General features: G+C 40.1%; 1 pseudogene; it reads right to left on the bottom strand.

Moving 5' to 3' along the window:
* Nucleotides 1-4,300: 4,300 nt before the first annotated feature.
* On the bottom strand, nt 4,301-8,317 carry LOC101440560 (T-complex protein 1 subunit alpha pseudogene; annotated as a pseudogene).
* Between the last annotated feature and the right edge of the window lie 702 nt (nt 8,318-9,019).

Genomic DNA, 9,019 nt, shown 5'->3' with positions numbered 1-9,019 from the left:
CGATATGGCCCTCCCTCTTCCTTTTATGCATAAGGCAGAGGGTGCACAACACAGAAATTTGTTTCTCAGTTCAATGCATCAAAGATGCAGTTTCCTAAAATTTGGCCTATGGTTTTCAGTCTATAATGTTGTTAGTTTGGGTTTTTTAGTGGCGCTCCATGAATGATGTAACTGGAAAACTAGGAAGGATGAATAGGGTGTTAGTAGTTGCAAGTAACAATTTGGAAATCCCTAGGCAGGTAAATATTGATGGATGTCAGGGATTGGGGGAGAACCAGAGCTTTGGAACTGCAGATGACAGCCTGAGGCAGCTGGGAGATAGCATGAAGATCCCAGGGAAAGGTGCTAAAACAAGAAAAAGGGTGGGTAGTGCTGGAGAGAAACAGTTTCTTGACTGGCTACAGCCTGTCTTGACCGGCTTAGGCTGGTTGACTAAAAGATTCTTCCTATTCCTTTCTCCTGCTTGGTTCTAATGATGACAGCATTATTGATAAGATGCATTTACAACGTTTATCCACAAATGGCCCCAATTAGTCATTTCATAAAGTTCAACATGCTCCAATATGTTTCCTTATTTCTGCTATCTGGGGCTGACAAAAGGGGAGTGGAATATATATCTGTTGTCTGAAGAAATGACAACAAATCAGATCTTCACCTAATTTGTGGTGACAGAAGGGAAGATATAGTCTAACTAAACCATTCTTGACTCCATATGACTTTGTTAAGGTAATGAAATTTGTTAATGTTCATATGTTCGTCAGTGTCTCTCCTCTCTTAATGCAACAGATTATCAGATGTGAAAACTTTCTTCTTCTTTACTCTGCTTTTCTACCTGATGAGAACATAAAATGTTACATTAGATCAATACCTTTACAATTTATCTGCATCTTTGACCAATGATAGTCACATAATTTTAGAAAATTGTAAGGAAAGGAATGGGAGTGATATTGGGCATTTATTGGGGTGGGAGGGAGCTGAAGTGGCCTAATCATAGGAGATTTAAGAGTCAAATCTGTTAATACTTGTGAAGAGTCTGAGATTTAACCTACCATATTAGTCAGGTTTCTTTAGGGAAACAGAACCAACAGGAGGTATCTGTAAATAGTGTGAGATTTTATAAAATTGTTTCACGTGACGATGGGAATGCACAAGTTCAATTTCAAAGGGCAGGCTACAAACCAGGAGCTCCAATGAACGTCCTTGTTGAGTTCCCCAGGACACGTGGTCTGTCTGAGGTAGAGATGAAATTCTCTCTCTGAATGCTGGAATCACTTATTTTAATACCTTCAGCTGATTGGATGTCACACATTGCTGAAGGCAGTCTCCTAAGTTGATTGTAGATGTAAGCAGCCATATATGGAATCAACTCAATAACGATTCAAGTCCATGAAATACCCTTGTATTACAGTTAGCCCAGTGCTTGCTTGACCAAACTGGGCACCATTGCCTGGCCAAGTTAACACACTTAGCCTAACTATCCCAACTGCATTCAAACTAACAAGATAACCTTCCTTAGTTTCTGGATGCTGGTAGAAGATAATGAGATTCCTGGGGTTAGACAGAAAAGAAAACTTTATTACTCATAGGAACCACAGTTGTCAAAGTATCAGTTTATTTGCACTCATTCTCTGAGCCCCAATTCCCACAGGGTGCCATAAAGAGGGCCAGGTGCCACGTACACATTAAAGTGGGTTGCATTAGTGGAGAGTAACCCCGAGCTAAGGGAACCAGATTATTTTATAATTGCAATAAGCATGCCTGTCCTTTGCTCTGAAGGAAGACACTGTCTCTGTCTTCCAAGGTAGGGATAGCTCTCTGCTAACCAACCCCCTTGGAAATGATAACTCAGAATGAAGGGCACCTTGCTCAAAAGGTGTGAAGAAACATGAGAGACCTTTGGAAAAATTCCTCTCAGCAATAGCCAGCCCTCATTTCAACACAGTTGAATTGGTTTCCTGAGGCTGGTGTAACGTGACCAAACACTGGGTGACTTAAAACCACAGAAATCCATTTTCTTACAGTTATAGAGGCCAGGAGCCTGAAATCAAGCTGTTAGAAGGGTCATGCTCTCTTCGAAGACTCTAGAGGAGCATCCTTCCTTGTCTTTTCCTGCTTCGGGTGGCTCCAGCATTCCTTGGCTTGTGGCTGCAGAACTCCAATCTCTGTCTCTGGCTTCCCATGGACTTCTCCTCTTTTTGCCTCTTTCTTCTTCTATTTGTACTTTATAATGTAATTTGTTGTGGGATTTAGGATCCAGCTGGATTATCTAAGATGAATTTATCTCAATATCCTTAATAAATCTGTGAAATCCCATTTTCCAAAGAAGGTTACATCCACAGGTTGCAGGACTTAAGATGTGGACATATCTTGGGGAGGGGCACTATTGAGCCCAATAGCCATCTTAGTTCTGGCAAATTTTCCCATGTATACAGCACTCGATCAACCACTTTGATTAATCTGACTGACAAAGGCTAAGACCAAATATGTCCATATAGTCTTATATAGCATTTAATTAAAGCTACTATAAACAGGATACCAAGCACCAGGATAAGGTTAACTTGCAGTATCGACCTCAACCACACTCCCTAGAGTCCCAGGCGTTGATCAAATCCCATAAACCATTAGGATCTACCTTGGAAGTCCAAATGACTAGCTCTTTTTAAAATTTTTTTATTTTTCTCTCCTCTTCTCTCTCCCTCCCCCCCCCCTCCAGTTGTCTGCTTTCTGTGTCCATTCGCTGTGTCTTCTTCTGTGACCGCTTCTATCCTTATCAGCAGCACTGGGAATCTGTGTCTCTTTTTGTTGCGTCATCTTGCTGCGTCAGCTCTCTGTGTGTGCAGCGCCATTCTTGGGCAGGCTGCACTTTCTTTTGCGCTGGGCGGCTCTCTTTACGGGGAGCACTCCTTGCGCATGGGGCTCCCCCACGTGGGGGACACCCCTGCGTGGCAGGGCACTCCTTGCACACATCAGCACCGTGCACGGACCAGCTCCACACGCCTGGATTTGAACCGCAGACCTCCCACATGGTAGGCAGACGCCTTATCCATTGGGCCAAGTCCACTTCCCATGACTAGCTCTTTGTTTCTGTTTTGATCTTTCTTTTTGACCTGAGACATCAATCCAGGTATGGCAAGATATAATTGTGCAAGTAATTGCACAGGGAAGAAGTCTTTTAAACCCCAGAACAATCCTGGCTAGTGAATTAAGGTTATCTGGATGCCCTTCAAAGGTGAAGTGGTGTTTCCTTAAAGACCTGAAGGTCTTTTATGACTACCCCTAAGGTGCATATTACTGTGTTTCCAAGAGAGAGACAAGTTAATGCTAGGTTTCCACTCAAGAATTAGAATTTCTGGGATGCACATGGTACTCCTAAAAAGAAACTGTTGTTTTTCATTGTTGAGGCCTCACGTCAGTTGGAGACCACAGATGGACAGAGCCTGGTAGGTATTAGGGTTTCAGCTCATTTGAATAATTGGGTATAATCTTTGTTTTGGGGAGGACCACCTGAAGCAGTGAATCCTACTGTCCTGTTTGTCTATGCCACTAGCTGGGTGGCATTTGTTTGCTCAATGGAGTGATGGAGTGATGCCTGCAAGAAAGGGAAGGGGAAAGACAGTCTCAGGTGTTGACAGGTGTTTTGCACGGGAAGGCAAGAATTGGAGCGATCCCCATTCTTTTTGTTAGACTCCTAGGTAAGGTTAAGAGGAATGGCGGTCAAATTCTGGTGAGTGCTGAATGGCAGACATGTCAGTCACTTAGAGGTAAGCCACTTAATGCACCTTTCTTCTGTAGCATTTGCTTTCATGGGGAAGGCTTCAGGGAATAATCTTGAAAGACAAAGATCATGAATGGCCGTCCCTCCCTGCCTCATGTTTTCCAAGGTCTTAGTGTTCCCTTTCTGCGTCACAATTTTTTTGTTCTCCCTCCACCACAAAATCGGTGTGTCCCATCCCAGTAGTTATATATCTTTTTTCCAATTGTCATCTACTCTTAGACCTTTTGTGTTGATGGGTGAGGTGCAAGAGGGACAAGGGCATTTTTATAAAACAACTAATTTTGTGCCCTACCTTGGCTCATGACTCAATGAGCAGTGTACTCAGCCAAGTGGTCATTATCCATATGATCTAAACCCATATCGGTCCAACCAGAGAATCCAAGTGACTGAACCAGAATTAAGTTTGAATTGCCAAGGTCTCGCTTCGGACAGGCTGTCACCCAGATAGTGTGCAAGCCAGGTCAGTTTAGGGTTGCTCTGAGGAGAAAGAGAAACACCCCATACTCAGGAATTGTCAGGGCAGAATCACATTATTTTCAGATTTTTATAGTCTGGGTTGATTTGAGCCTCATTATGAAAATCTCTTAACTTTGCAACCATATATGGTGGAGTCTTGGGCCACAATGCATTAGGAATAATAAGAACAGATCTTGCAACAGCAAGCTCCTCTCGAGAACCCACGCTGGTCCATAGTTTTGAAGGTATATGGAAAGGCTGCCCCACAGCATCCTCCTCTTGGTACCACAGATTTTGATTCCAAAACTCTTTACCACACAAAAAGCATCATGTAAAGAGCACTCCATTTCATCTCACATGAAATCATTTGCCCCACGTAAAATAACTGACACAGATGTATGAGTCTTAGTGTTTTTTGCTAAAATCAGCTCATCATCACAAATCCTTTCCTGTACCACCTCTTACGCTTTTCCAACATTGCAGCTTCAAAGTTTCTTCACCTTCCACATTGGCTAAGGTTGAAAGAACATTTGCTCCAGAAGCTTTAGCAATGTGTTTAAGGTCCCTTTTAAAAACTCTTCTGCCATAGCACCAGATCCATAAAATACTTCAGACACATATCATCAGTTCCAGCAGTGCATAGAATAATATTGGCGTAAGTTGCCAGGATCTGCTGAATTCTCTCTCTGCTGATATCTGATTCCCTCTGTCTCATTTGGTCCAGTTTTTCAGGGTCTGTAATAACCACCTATAGACCAAGCTTCTTATTTTTTTCTGCAGGTTGAGGTCAAGGCAAGTGATTTTTACTCTCACTATTCTCTTGGACATGCCCTGTGATCCCACCACACAGTTGAGTACAGAACCATTGATCAGCATGCTCTCCATCTGACTTGTTCCATGGGCTATCATAACATTAACAAAATTGACTGGATAGTGAGGCTAGTCTCTCATATCAGTATACTTAATGGCAAGTACTGCATCTACTGCCATATTAGTGAAGAAATCACCATGAATTCCAATGATTTTGGCAGACATAGATATCTTAGCAGCATTAATCAGGCAATCTCTTGCAAGTTCATCTGTGTTAGGAATTAGGTTTTCACTGATATAATGTACTGCTTCCTTGCAAGCAAGTTGATAGCCACTAATAACTGATGTGGGATGAATTTTCTGTTTGACTAGTTCATCTGCATTTTTCAGAAGTTCTGCTACAATAATAACCACTGAAGTAGTTCCATCTTCAACTTCTTTGTCTTACAGATTAGCCCTCTCACAAAGAACTGTAGCTGCAGGAGTTTTTCTTCAGAATGGTGTTTTCATGTTCATTCATCTGAAGATATTTTCTCATTTCCCTTGTGATTTCTTCTTTGATCCATTAGTTGAGTGCAATGTTTAATTGCACTCAACTAATTCACACATTTGTGAATTTTCCAGGTCTTCTCTGTCATTGATTTCTAGCTTCATTCCATCATGATCAGAGAAGATACTTCATATGTCAATCTTTTTTTAAAGATGTATTTTATTTATTCATTCCACCCCCCTCATTGTTTGAGCTTGCAGTCTGCTTGTTTTCTCTTTAGGAGGCACATGGGAACTGAACCTGGTACTTCCTGTGTGGGAGAGAGGTGTTCAATCGCTTGAGCCACCTCAGCTCCCTGGTTTGTTGAGTGTCTCATTATCTTTCCTTTTTGTATCTATTTGTTGCATAGTCTTGTGTCAGCTTACTGTGCCTGCCTGTTGTGCCAGCTTGCCTTCTCCAGGCAGCCCTGGGAACTGAACCTGGGATGTCCCATGTGGTAAGCGGGAGCTCAGTCACTTGAGCCACACCCACTTCCCTCATATGACAATCTTTTTCAATTTATTGAGACTTGTCTTGTGACATAATACATGGTCTATCCTAGAGAATGATCCTTGTGCACTTGAGAAGAATATGTACCCTGCTATTGTTAAAGTGTTCTATATGTGTCCACTGGGTCTGGTTGGTTTGTAGTATTGTTCAAGTCCTCTATTTCCTTATTGATTTTCTGTCTAAGTATTTTATCCATTAGCAAAAGTGGTGTGTTGAATTCTCCTACTATTTATGTAGAACTGTCTATTTTCCCTTCAAATCTCTCAATGTTTGCTTCATATATTTTGGGGCTCTGTTTTTAGGAGCATATGGTTTAAATCTTTATATCTTTTTGATGAATTGACCCTTTTATCAATATATCATGTCCTTCTTTGACCCATTTTATATTTGTTTTCTCCCCACCCCCCAACCTGAGATTGCTCCCTCTTTGCTCATTGTTTTTGTTCATTGTTTGTTCTCATTGTCTGTTCATTGTTTTTTGCTCATTGTCTGCTCATTGTTTTTTTCTTTGAGAGGCATCAGGAACCAAGCCTGGGATCTCCCATTTGGGAGGCAGGTGCTCAACTGCTTGAGCCACATCCACTACCTGTTCATTTGATTTTGCTCATTGTCTGCTTATTTTTGCTTGTTGTCTGCTCATTGTTTTTGCTCAATGTCTGCTCACTGCTGTTTCTTCTTTTCTTTTCTTTTTTTCATCATCTTTAGGAGACACCAAGAACTGAACCCAGAACTTCCCATGTGGAAGGTTGGCACTCAACTGTTTGCACCACATCCACTCCCCTTGTTTTCTTACAGTCTATTTTTTTCTATTACTAGTATAGCTAGTTGGATTTTGATTATTTTTTATTATTATTTGCTTGGACTAATTTTTCCCATCCTTTCACTTTTGACCTACTTGTATCTTTGAATTAAGGTGTCTCTAATAAACAGTACATAGTTGGCTCATGCTTTTTTTTTTTAACCCATTCTGCCAATCTCTGCCTTTTGAATGAAGATTTTAATCCATTTACATTTAAAGTAACTACTGATAATGCAGGACTTTCTTCTACTATTTTCCTATTTGGTTTTTGTAAGTCTTATTTCTTTTTGTTCCTCAGTACTGTCACGACTCTGCCCTTGTATTTAGTTGATCTTTGGTAGTGAACCTTTTAGAATTCCTTCTAATTTCCTTCTGCACATTATTTTTAGGTTATTTTCCTTGTGGTTACCATGGGGTTTAAATTCAACATCCTAAATCTATAACCATATCATTTGGTTTTACACAATTTAATTTCAATAGCATGTCTACACTATGTTCCTGTATTCCTTTGTTCCTCCACTTTTATGTAGTTCTTGTCACAAATTACATAAATTTGTGCATTTTAAGTCCAAAACCATTATTTATCATTACTTTTTATAGATTTGCACCTTTGATCCTGTAGGAAGTAAAAAGTGGAGTAAGAAACCAAATATACAATAGGACTGGCCTTTCTATTTACCATGTCATTACTTTTATCAGGGATCTTTATTTCTTCATGCAGCTTCAATCTAGTGTCTAGTGCCTTTTCCTTTCAACCTACAGAACTCCCTGTAAAATTTCCTGTTGTTTTGGACTATAGGTGCCTAACTTCCTTAGCTTTTTTTTTTTCTTTTTTTTTTTTTTGAAATCTAGCAACATCTTAATCTCTCCCTCATTTTTTTAAGATTTATTTTATTTGTTTATTTCTCCTCATCCCCTCATTGCTTGCACTTGCTGTGTGCTCTGTCTTTAGGAGGCAACAGGAACTGAACCCAGGACCTCTGATGTGGGACCTATTCACTTGAGCCACATCTGTTTCCTGCTTTCTTGTGTCTCTCATTATATTTTTTCTTCTTATATCTCTTGTTGCATAAGCTTGCCATGCATGCCAATCGTGTCAGCTTACTGTCCTGTTTGGTTTTCTTTAGGAGGCACCAGAAAACTCTGCTAACTGCATTGTTGTGTCTCATTATGTTTTTCTTCTTGTGTCTCTTATTGCATCATCTTGTTGTGTCAGCTTGCTGCACCTGCCTGTAACACCAACTCTCTGTCTTCTTTAGGAGGTATGCGGAACCAAACCATGGCCCTCTCATGTGGTAGGCAGGAGCTCAGTCACCTGAGCCACATCCACTTTCCTCCCTCATTTTTGAAAGACAGTTTTGCTGGACATAGAATTCTTGATTGGCAATTTTTGCCTTCAGTTTTTAAATACATCTTCCCACTACCTTCTAGGCTCCATGGTTTCTGATGTGAAGTTGGTACCTAATTTTATTGAAGCGCCCTTATATATGAGGTGTTGCTTTTTTTTTTATGGCTATCATAATTCTCCTTTAATCTTTGGAATTCTGCCATTTTATTATAGTACATTGTGGTATATACTGTTTGGAGTTTGTTGAGCTTCTTGGATGTGTATATTCATATCTTATGTTAAATTTGGGAAGATTTCAGCCATTAGTTTTTGAATATTTTCTTTGTAACTTTCTCTCATACTCTCTTTCTGGGACTTCTGCAATGCATATGTTGGTACTCTTGATGTCTCAGGTGAGACAGCTATTTCAGTCATTCACTTTTCTTCATTCTTTTTACTTTCTGCTCCTCAGACTGAATAGTTCAATGATCTTATCTTCAAATTCACTGCATCTTTCGTCTGCCAGTTCCTATCTGCTTTTGAATGGCTTTAGGGAATTTTTAATTTCTATTACTGTGGTCTTCAGTTATGTTAGTTATCGTCCCATAATTTCTATATCTTTATTGATATTCTCTTTGTATTCATCTATAATTTTTCTGTTGTCCTTTAATTCTTTGTCCATGTTTTCCTTTAGCTCTTTTAGCATAGTTAGAACCATTTTTTAAAAGTCTTTTCTGGAGTACATCCTAGATCTGGTCCTCCTTGTTGATGATTTCTAATGCTTTAATTTTCTCCTTTGCACAGGCTACCACT

This window comes from Dasypus novemcinctus, chromosome 1 (assembly GCF_030445035.2).
Source record: "Dasypus novemcinctus isolate mDasNov1 chromosome 1, mDasNov1.1.hap2, whole genome shotgun sequence".
Lineage (NCBI taxonomy): Eukaryota > Metazoa > Chordata > Mammalia > Cingulata > Dasypodidae > Dasypus > Dasypus novemcinctus.
This window is presented reverse-complemented; position numbering and strand designations above follow the sequence as displayed.